Raw genomic sequence first — 12,321 nt, 5'->3', positions numbered from 1 at the left:
ACTGCCAGGGACTGGCGTCATCGTCAGAGAAAAAACAGATGAATTATGAAACTGTCATGTGCATCCCAGGCCTAGATGTTCATGTTTTTCATGTTACGCTTTCATGATGAAAAACAAACCCTGTTTGCAGTGATCTGGCCATATTTTTGAGAATGTAGAATAGCATTGTCTCAGTCACTAAGTTGTAAGCCTTTTTTATTAAAGGGAATATTAAGATATTGTTTAACCTTTAAGACAATGTGCCTGTGCTACTGTGTGCTAAATGGAATAATGAATGGAAATAAATAACATCATCATATCTCTGCTCTCATAAGTACATTTGAAACACTTATTCCGATGCAAGAAGGCAGATTTAGGATTATGTGATATCAAAATGTGTGGACTTTTCCCCAGAGGCTTCTTTATTTTATTTATTTATTTTTTCTTTCTTATTTTTCTCTGTTTTGTTGGGTTTCTCAGGAGAACACAAGGGGGTTGGCTGTTCACCAAGGCCACGGTCAAGCTCTGCTTTGATTGGCCGATGGAAAAACAGGAAGTGGAGTGTAGTATATTAGATGAAGCCTTCTGTTACTGCCCGATCTGCGTACAGGTGTCGGAAATGTGCTAGTAGCTGCAGTCGTGGCCAAAAGTTTTGAGAATTACATAAAAATTGGAAATTGGAAAAGTTGCTGCTTAAGTTTTTATAATAGCAATTTGCATATACTCCAGAATGTAATGAAGAGTGATCAGATGAATTGCATAGTCCTTCTTTGCCATGAAAATTAACTTAATCCCAAAAAAACCTTTCCACTGCATTTCATTGCTGTCATTAAAGGACCTGCTGAGATCATTTCAGTAATCGTCTTGTTAACTCAGGTGAGAATGTTGAAGAGCACAAGGCTGGAGATCATTATGTAAGGCTGATTGGGTTAGAATGGCAGACTTGACATGTTAAAAGGAGGGTGATGCTTGAAATCATTGTTCTTCCATTGCTAACCATGGTGACCTGCAAAGAAACATGTGCAGCCATCATTGCGTTGCATAAAAATGGCTTCAGAGGCAAGGATATTGTGGCTACTAAGATTGCACCTAAATCAACAATTTATAGGATCATCAAGAACTTCAAGAAAAGAGGTTCAATTCTTGTAAAGAAGGCTTCAGGGCGTCCAAGAAAGTCCAGCAAGCGCCAGGATCGTCTCCTAAAGAGGATTCAGCTGCGGGATCGGAGTGCCAACAGTGCAGAGCTTGCTCAGGAATGGCAGCAGGCAGGTGTGAGTGCATCTGCACGCACAGTGAGGCCAAGACTTTTGGAAGATGGCCTGGTGTCAAGAAGGGCAGCAAAGAAGCCACTTCTCTCCAAAAAACATCAGGGACAGATTGATCTTCTGCAGAAAGTATAGTGAATGGACTGCTGAGGACTGGGGCAAAGTCATATTCTCCGATGAAGCCCCTTTCCGATTGTTTGGGGCATCTGGAAAAAGGCTTGTCCGGAGAAGAAAAGGTGAGCGCTACCATCAGTCCTGTGTCATGCCAACAGTAAAGCATCCTGACACCATTCATGTGTGGGGTTGCTTCTCATCCAAGGGAGTGGGCTCACTCACAATTCTGCCCAAAAACACAGCCATGAATAAAGAATGGTACCAAAACACCCTCCAACAGCAACTTCTTCCAACAATCCAACAACAGTTTGGTGAAGAACAATGCATTTTCCAGCACGATGGAGCACCGTGCCATAAGGTAAAAGTGATAACTAAGTGGCTCGGGGACCAGAATGTTGAAATTTTGGGTCCATGGCCTGGAAACTCCCCAGATCTTAATCCCATTGAGAACTTGTGGTCAATCCTCAAGAGGCGGGAGGACAAACAAAAACCCACTAATTCTGACAAACTCCAAGAAGTTATTATGACAGAATGGATATCTATCAGTCAGGATTTGGCCCAGAAGTTGATTGAGATGATGTCCAGTCGAATTGCAGAGGTCCTGAAAAAGAAGGGCCAACACTGCAAATACTGACTCTTTGCATAAATGTCATGTAATTGTCGATAAAAGCCTTTGAAACGTATGAAGTGCTTGTAATTATATTTCAGTACATCACAGAAACAACTGAAACAAAGATCTAAAAGCAGTTTAGCAGCAAACTTTTTGAAAACTAATATTTATGTAATTCTCAAAACTTTTGGCCACGACTGTACTTGGCTTGCATCGTTACCCATGGTGCTTCTAATTATTTGAATGTAGATGGGTTGAATAAGCATAAGAAACTCTGAAGAAACTCTGACTCTTCAGTTACCTCTTATCTGGTTATTTCTCCCCTGGTGTGGCATTTTATTTGCAGACTCCAGCTTTGCCCTCCAAGCCGTGTAGGGAAACATACAGCTTGGCAGGCAAAGGTCAGGCTTGGGGTTCCTGCATGCCATGGAGGTGTTGCAGACTACCAGCCCTGGATGAGGGTGAGGGTGTATCCCTTAAAGTAATAAAAGAGCCTCTCCCTGCCACCTGGCATGGTGTATATCATCGGCTGATCAGTGGCTACTGTGGTTGCCACAGGGAGGCGTCTGTGGCTCAATTTGACTGGAATCGAGGAGAAAAACGAGGAGGATGGATCCTCACACTGGAAGCATTCCCATAGCCTTAAAACCAGGACGCACAACTCATTCTTGTGTTACACAGCCCTGAGACGCTGCTTGGGGGAATTCAATACTTTGCCAGATATATATATATATATATGTTTTTTTTATATATTTTTTTACAACATGTCCCTTTAGGTGCTCCATAAAGTTAAGGTTTCATTGTGCAAAACTGTTTTAGACATTATTTTTGGTTAATTCTATTGTAATTACCATACATGCAGTCTATATGACATCATGATAATTGAAAGACTACACTGAATATTTGATAAAATTATGGAAAACAGGTGATCAGTTATAGGACATAAGTCTCAGTTTCCCTTATGCATGCATATCCAATGGACACAGTGTGTGTCAGCTAACCTTATGTTATGTCGATTCAGATCCCCTTGTGGTTCAATGTCTAAAGACTTGTGGTTCTTTTTGCAGTAGAGTTTATTTCTGTACTTCTCTTATCCCAGTTGTGGAATGACTGCAGCTTTGGACAAAAGTTGCTGTTGTTTTAAGTTAACACTGAAAAGTCTGACATTTAATTATTTAAACAGTTATTTAAAGACGTGAATTTACAGAGAATCATGCTTTTGGACAGACGGTGAAACTAACAGGTAAGTATTAGTATTATTAACAATATGTTCCAGATGTGCATCTATATTTATTGAAATCATTCTTTTAAAAGCAGGGGTTGAGAATTGAATTGCTCAATGCAGTATCATTCATCTGGGATCTGCTTTCTCAAGTCTCAACATCTTACAATAAGAGATTAATTGCAAGGAATTTTGTTCTTGCATGATTTATCTTTGTTTTTGCAATACATTGTTAGATCATCCCTCCATGCCAGAAATATCAGATCCAACCCGAATGCCAGATCCTGTCAGAAAATACTCGTTTTGTCTGGTAGCAGAACTAGCCAGCAAAGTTATCTAATACCCAAAACCCATTAACAGCAAGTCTTACCCAAAACTGTATTATTAACAGTCTTCTATCAGCCAAGAAGCTGACTGAGCAAAGCCAGTGAAGAGTGGAAGCAGGAGACGAAGTAATGATGATAAAAAAGCAAAGTTTATTGAATAATCTTAGTTGTGTATGTTTCAATGCTCAGACTTTATCTGACCAGCACAGATCCAACAAGTATTATAGCACCAGCAATATCAAAGGAAAACCTTTAAAAAAACCTTGAAAGGGAGACATTCTCTGATCTCTTACTCATGAAAACATACATCCCTTGAAACACACAATCATACAACCATTTAAAAATAATGTCAAAGAATATTATTATAATATATAAATGACTAATTAATGAACAAATCAATGAAATGATTAAAGAAGTGGTTTAAATAATTAGTTTTCATGATTATATGATTCAAATAATATTAAATTAATAATACATTAAATTATTAATTAGTATGCATGATTATATGATTCTAATAATACTAACTGTTTAATAATAAATATAAAATAATATTTCAAAATAATACTAATATTATTATCATTGAAATAAAATGAAAAATGATTATAAATGAATGACTGAGGAATAAATGAATACAAAAGAAGGGAAAACAACGCAAATGCATGGATGTTCTCTTAAAGCAAAACACAGTTTGCATTTGACGATGCTTGCATAAAAATCTCTTCCCCCTTATTATTAAAAGTGTGCTGTGAGTGATTGTTGACGTGTGTGCTGGAGTCACCTCTGAGCTCTACAGAGTGATTTGGCAGATGAGAGATGTGACGCAGTGGTGAGCAGCTGACATCTCTAGATCTGGATCAGGTTCCTGCTCATGCCTTTGGCTTCCTGTTGAGAGCAAAGTCAGCCGCGCTGGAGTAATCATTAACCCACTGCACACACACACTGCTGTCTGTCTGCTGCAAACACAACACCTGTGTGTGTGTGTGTGAGAGAGGAAGAGGGCAGGAGGATGCGCTTCTCCTCCAGTGATCTGTAGAGTTAAGAGATGACAAAACTAAACAAATCCAGACCGCTTTAGATCAGGTTCAGTTCAGTTCAATCAACACTCACTTTAACCTTTCTCTGTCAGCTCAAGTTTATGATTAACTATCAAACACACAATTCCCTGCCCTGCTTAATGTATTAATTACAAATGTATATACAGTAGTTTCACAAAGGGTTTGAACCGTTTTAAAAGCTCTAATGTCTAAAGTATGTATTTATAATAATTTAAATAATAAATTGGATATGATCAAAATGTAATTACATGTGCTTATGCATTAAGAGTAATTCATATCAAATAGAAATAATTATCATCTAACTCCTGACAATTAGAGACATAGGAGAGTGAAAGATGTCTCTTTGCTTGCAGCTGATTGGTCCAGTTTTAGTTTTGGTGACCCTGAACAAGACCTGCTCTGAAGCAGATTAGACATGTTAAAACCAATCCAGCTTCTTCAGCCCGACAAACTAGAGCTTTACTGGAAACACAATGCTACAAATGATGGGATGACATTTTGATGGCTGTATACCAGCATCTACCTTAGAGTAGTACTATCTCCTAAAATCTACTTTGTCCTTTATATACAGTAGAAGATGATAATGGGCCGGGCCGTGGCTGATAAACACACAGACAGTGTTCCTCACTAAATCAGAGGAGGACACGTAACACTCAGATAATGCAACACAAAACCTGAATGTGCATAACTTATGACGAAGATAAGGAAAACAGTATTGTTTAATAAGACAATCAAATGTGAAGCATCACACACCTAGAAATAGCCAAGGTAATTCATACTGTCTTCTTCAGTATCCTTACAGTAAAATGATTTCTTGTTAAAAAAAAACATTTCCTTTACTGTAAAAGGTTACCAGCAAACACACTTTTCCATTACAGTTTGTGTTATTGTTTCGATGTCATATTCATAGCAGCATGAACAAAAATGACAGAATACCACGATAAAACAGCTGATCCTGGGATGTTTTATTTAAATATGCAAACTGTGTTTAATTTAATATGCCTGACTTTGCATACATTTCTAGAACAGAAACCTGAACACTGCATTAAGCCAGGTTTATTTGATCTCTTTTTATCAGAAACGACTGTCGACAGCCAGGAAATAAACGAATAAGGTCTCCCTGGAATAAAGAGGTGTATAAATCAGCTAAACAAACTTCTGTAAAAACAGTTTATAGATAACTATAGTGTACTGTATGTACAGTAAGTGCTGCTGAGGTGGAGTTTACAGGAGGGAAGCAGTACTGTCTCGACGCTGGATGTCTGTAGTGAGTCTGTTTCTAGGGTTGGATGCATTACTATAGCTGTTGTCCGTCTGGTGACCGTGTTTTAGCGGCTCAGTACCTGAGGACAGACTGTAGATCAGCTCGATTGATCACATTCATCAGGAGACCCTGACCTTTACGTGACCTTTCTGCTGGACTGGAATACACAGTATGTTGCAGTTTGTTGTTAAAGTCGGTATGAAATCAGAATTCACAGCATCTGTTTTCAAAAAAACTATTCAATCTTCCATTATATATATATTACCTGTGGTTTTGAGTCAAAATGCCATAATCTGGTCTTTCTGGTATAGAAACAAGATATATATATATATATTGTTATAAAAACAAAAGTCAGAATTATAAAAAATAATTGTGAAATAGTTTTTACCAAGCTTGATTCTTCCTCCCAGTTTCAAGCTTATATCTTATATCTGTCCCGGTACACACTGAGCACGAGGACGGATGGGAAACCAGGGGCAGAACACACTTTCAGTACACAGTAACTAAAGGGACACACCTGAACAGAGAACACCTGGAACAAACCAAAGAAGAGCAAAATCAGACTGGAAAACACACCGGGAAACATGGCACCATTCAGACTTTTTTCTCAGAAATGCAAGAAAAGTCCGAATTGTGAGATAAAAATGTCCAATCATTTCGTCCCTTGCAAGCTCATCTTCCCTTCATCTGTCTCACTTCTGATGAGGAGTTCTGTCCCTTACCTTAATTAATACCTCACACTGATTAAAAGCTCCTGAAGTTATTATACCAATGATGGATTATGAAATCTTGCACAGATGAATCAATCACAAGGAACATGTTAAGTCATTTTGATTTCATGTTGACCTGAAGACAGCATTTGTTTCTCCTCTGTGCTTCTGTTGTTCTCCAGCGAGAGGCAGCAGTGTGGAGGAAAACACTTCCAAGTCTGCTTTCCTGCAAGGTTATGGCTCTAACTAACTCTCCTTTAGACAAGATAAGACTAAGATCTATGTGAGCTTTAACCCTCTAGTCCCTCTGAATTAATGAATCATTTTTCATTCCCCCCAAAAATGTATTTGTGTTATGACCTTTATCATATGACATTTTCTTTCAAGATCATGTCGAACCATGCAAGAGAGATGTCTTCAATAATTTATTATTATTATTATTATTATTATTATTGTGCATTTTAATGGAAAAGGATACAGGAAAGGCAAACGGTTGTGATTTTTGCTGGATAGCTCAATCCCATGAGCCTCTGCTGGTAGATGCCATAACTATTGCCTTGTTTGACCATGTTTTACTATTTTAGAGTTCTAGACAACAACAACACACACACACACACACACACACACACAAAATGAATGCAAGATGATGCCATTAATATGTTCAGTCAGTTTTCTTGGAGGACAAAGACTTGACTTAAAAAATGTAAATGTATGTGTTTGTGATTGTTTAACAGTACACAGACATGCTAGAAACAAAAAAACTGACATTCTCATTTGACTGGGTCTAGACCTATTTCATGAAAAAAATATATATAATATATATATATAGAATAGCAAAATGTTACTTGTTCCATGTCAAATAAAATAAAATGGATCAGCTTCATTAAGCTAGATGTTGGAAACACATTTGTAAAACATCTGAAAACTAGTCATATTTCTACTGGAACACACTTTGTGATAGTGGGACTGGCTCTGGGGTGGTCATCAATATTTATTGGATAAAATTTGAAATAGTTTTAAGCCACCAACATAATCTTGAACAAGATTGTTCAGAGATGTCATGCTGGCGTACTGTAAATGGCTGCATTAGAAGTATTAGAAATCCGAAAGCTTTTTTTTCATTACATTATGAAAACATTATTTCTGCATATATTTACTGACCTACTTCAGCATAAAAATGGAGGGAACATAGACAGAGTTTCTCATTTTTAGTTTAAAAAGGTGATTAAAAGTTTTATGAAACTGTTTTTATTTTTATGCAAACATTAAGAAAACATTCCATCATGGGAATGTTACTTTTCAAAGTTCTCTGAATGTTCCGAGACAAGCAGTGCATTTTTCTTTGTATTATTATTACTTAATAAAATAAAATAATAATAATTGCCCAATGTATAAATAACATTTTGATGTTCACAGTTTTACAGACTTCATTTATGAAATGTTGTGTAAAAACCATCATACATTTTATCTTACAGTCATTACTCCATTGAGTGTACTCCTACATGTGATTCAGAGAGGTACACACACACACACACACACACACACACACACACACACATACACACAGAGAGAGAGAGAGAGAGAGAGAGAGAGCTGCATTGCAGTGCTTTCTCAGAGCCCAAAACACATTAGTCAAGGTCTAATTCAGGATGTTTGCATGTTTTTACTGACCTACTTCAGAGGGAACATAGACAGAGTTTCTGGTTTTTATCCTTGCATTCGTTGTTCTTGTAATGAGCAGTAATAGTGATAATTAGGCTGACTGGTTGTTACAGCAGGTGTCCTCTAGTTCGTCTGACCTGTACTGTGTGTTATTTCTGCACCACTAGTGGCACCGAAAAGAATAGCTAAAATATTGATTGTTGCCCAAAGCTCCTGGCTTCACTGTCTGCCATTGTTGGGACAAAACATGGAGCACCTCACTTGATAAACATGAATACACACAGATTAGATCTTAGAGTGCATGTGTGGTTTCTGAAAGACACGCAGTCGGAGTCCTGCAGCTAATCTAAGCACTTCTTGTTGCTGGTCATCCTCAAGTAAAGGATGCTCTACTATGTTATTGACATTATTTAGGGGGCTTTTACACACAGTGAAGATCTGAAACCATTCAGCTGCACACAATTTCAAGATCATTTGAGATCTATCAATTTTACATCTGAAAGAGAGGCTTATGCATGTGTGTGTGTGTGTGTGTGTGTGTGTGTGTGTGTGTGTGTGTGTGTGTGTGTGTGAGAGAGAGAGAGAGAGAGAGAGAGAGAGAGTGGTAACATGTAATTACAGTAAATTTATCAGAACAAAAACAGCTGTTAAAGTAAACATTTTTGAAAATAAATGGAAATAAAGAATGTCCTGCTTACTGGTAAACAACGACAACAACAACAAAACATCTGTTGACAAGTGTCTCTCCGGTGAAGCCACATGTTGAACTTACAGTCCTCTGTGGCACAGTCCAGACTCATCTGTTCACTCTCCTCTTCTCTTCTCATAAACACACTCAGACAGCTGTTTTCAGTCTTGCAAGTGCAGCTTGTGTTTAACTGAATGGCCAAAGAAAGAAAGCACAGAAGCTGCTGAACGGCAGATTTCAAATCAACAATACAATCTGTCATGAATGGTGCCTTCAAGCTGCAGATTTCAGTTTGGTCCAGCCGTTGTTAATGCAGTTAAAAGCAAAGAGCGTGAGTTTAGAGACCAGGGGCCTCATGTACAAAGACTTGCGTTGAATTCATACTAAAAAATTGCTTACGGTCAAAGCTGTAAATGTGCGTACGAACAAAAAAAATCAGGTGTTTTAATCTCTGCGTACGCAGCATTCCACATACATTTTCTTTGTACATCACAATTAACGCGAAATTGAGCGCACATGCACGAGCACAACCCCACACCCTGTCTCCTCCCTCAATTAAATTAATTTAAATATGGTAATTAGTCTAATTTGGCAAAAGAAACCTGCTAGAACATGGCTAAAGCAAGCAAGAAACGAAATTTCACTGAAAATGAATTAGAGGTCCTACTAACAGAGGTAGAAACAAGAAAAAATATTTTATTTGGAACTTTGTCCTCTGGAATTAATAATAAAAGAAAGAAAAAAAGAGTGGGAGATTTTGTCTGATGCCGTCAACGTGGTGGGATCTGAGAGTCGCACCGTAAATGAACTGAAGAAGAAATGGTCTGACATAAAGGTGGAAGTTAAGCGGAGAACTGCTGCGCACCGACAAAGTGTGGGCAGAACAGGCGGTGGCAGGGGCGGACTGGGACCAAAAAGTGGCCCTGGACTTTCTGGCCCACAGCAGCCCACCACATCAAAACGCAAACGCCCCTGTTTTGATGTAATTTATTTATTTGATATTTAAGTATACTGTTTGGGGATTTTAACCAATAGGGCAACTGATCCTCCATTGAATAATAAAAAAAAAAGATAACCTGCGTGCTGCAGCTGTTCATTTAGCGACTCCTAGTGAGCAATACATGTTCATCACGAGACAAACATTCTCCTAGAACTCACATTTTGCATTCAATTAACCAGTGTTGGGGAGTAACTAGTTACATGTAACTTAATTACGTAATTTAATTACAAAATAAAAATAACTGTAATCAGTTACAGTTACTAATGGCGCGTTTCCACCGAGTGGTACGGTACGGTACGGGTCGGGTCGGTACCCTTTTATTTGCATTTCCACTGCCAAAAGTTGAGAATGGTACCAAAAAGCCGAACCGTACCGTACCACTTTTTGGGTACCCTTCCGTTGGGGTACCTAGCACAGTGGAACGGTACTAAAGGGTGGAGCTAGACTCACTGCAGAACGTTGATTGGTTGACAGAGAATCGTCATTTGCGCGTGCCGCAAGGGGAAAGACACAACACACGAGGCGCCATTTTTAAATTACAACAACGTCGCAACAATGTCGCCGCGCAGCATAACTTTACCGTGGTCGACCCAGGAGGTGCAGACCTTCTTGGGTATCATCGGTGAAGAAAGGGTGCAAAGCGAACTCGATGGCATGGTGAGAAACGAAAAGGTTTTTCAGCATGTTTCTGAGAGGATGGCTGTCGAGGGTTACCAGCGGACGTCCGAGCAGTGCCGCATTAAATGCAAGAAACTGCGGAGTGACTATCGTAAGGTGAAAGACCACAACAGCCGGAGTGGTGTTCACAGAAAAAATTGGAAGTGGCTAGAAATGATGGACGCCATCTACGGGCACAGACCGGCGAGTTTGGGACGAGAAGGAGGCATCGATACGGCTACCTCGTTGCTGGAGTCGATGATGGAGCCTCCCAGTAAGTTTGTAATTGTGAAATATAACGTTAGTATACATCGATCACGGGAAAGCTTACGTTCAATGCACAACTTTTGTGCAAGTCTGTTGTTTGTCTGTCAGCCAGCCAGTGTGGTATCAACCGATCATTTGCAAGCTAGCAAAACGCTAACGTTAGTTTATTAGCCTGTGGTGGACGGAGTACATGTCCAGTAACGTTACTTGTAGCCTACAGATACCCTAATAAAATACACCTGTTTTATTACTAAACATATTCTACTAAATATATATTAAAGAGAGATGGGTCCAATGATATAGCTTAAGGAAAGAGTAAGAACTCCGTTTGAAAATTATTATGAAATATCAGAGCAAGGTGAAAATGTCCACATTCAATAGGCTTAAACAGTACAGTAATGTTGTGGGGTAAAAAGTACAATATTATGCTTTGGAATGTAGTGCAATAAAAGTTACTCTTATAAAATTATAGATACTTGAAAAAAAATACTTATGTACATTATACAAAGTAAAAATGCTTTGTTTGGCTACCCACTCAGTCCTACTACGTTGTATGTTCTGTATTTATCTCAACCGCATTGTTGCCGTTTGTGTTATTAACGTGACTTTTGTAAATTTTCAGTTGAGCATCCTAGCTGTCAGGAGGAAATGGAGGCACTTGATGAGATTTCCACCCTTGAAAGCTCAAGTTCGCCTGCCAGGACATCAACCCCGACACCACCACCAGAATCTGCTCCATCAACTTCGAGTGAACCTCGGCGTATTACAATCGGTAAGACATGAACACCAGAGTGAAAAGAAATGTATAATACTGTAATAATATATACTAGAGGTGTAACAATATATCGTGCCATAATATATTTCGCAATACAAAAGCGCAACAATACGTATTGTGGATGTTGACAATATGTATCATGGATAGTTCTCCCAAAATAAAAATTACTGTGTGAGAAAAAATTCATGTTTTCAGAGTGTCAGTACTACATTAAATTACTATATAATGTTGCTTATGATGTATACTAATGCAATGGGGGAATATTTGTGGGTCCTCATAATGGCAAATGTCTTATTACCAGAACGTTAAGAATATTCGTCTAAAATAATTCAGTATTTTCAGCTTCAGAATCATGACTATTTTTATTCTGGTGTCACCATTGTCCTTGGGTTACAAGCACCAAGTCCAAGCCTATCCATTTAAACCCACAATGTAATATCCAAGTTTTCATTTTAATCGACAATAATTTTTTTTTCTTACCTTTTATCATATGTCGTGGAGTATCGCAATATTGTATCATGAGTTCATTATCGTCATATGTTAATATATACATGTCCAATTTAGACATTGTATTGTAGTACTGTAGATATCTCCCCATAATATTGGTTGGCTCAAATCACAAGGATCAAAATGCTTCGCTAAACAAACCAACATTCCTGTCTCTTTTGCATTCCAGGCAAGAGGAAAAGGGGGCAACAGGATGTTCATGCGGCCCTGGTTGAGATGC

Source organism: Carassius carassius, chromosome 32 (genome assembly GCF_963082965.1).
Source record: "Carassius carassius chromosome 32, fCarCar2.1, whole genome shotgun sequence".
Taxonomy (NCBI): Eukaryota; Metazoa; Chordata; class Actinopteri; order Cypriniformes; family Cyprinidae; genus Carassius; species Carassius carassius.
The sequence above is the reverse complement of the archived record's forward strand: the minus strand, read 5'-3'. Positions refer to the sequence as shown.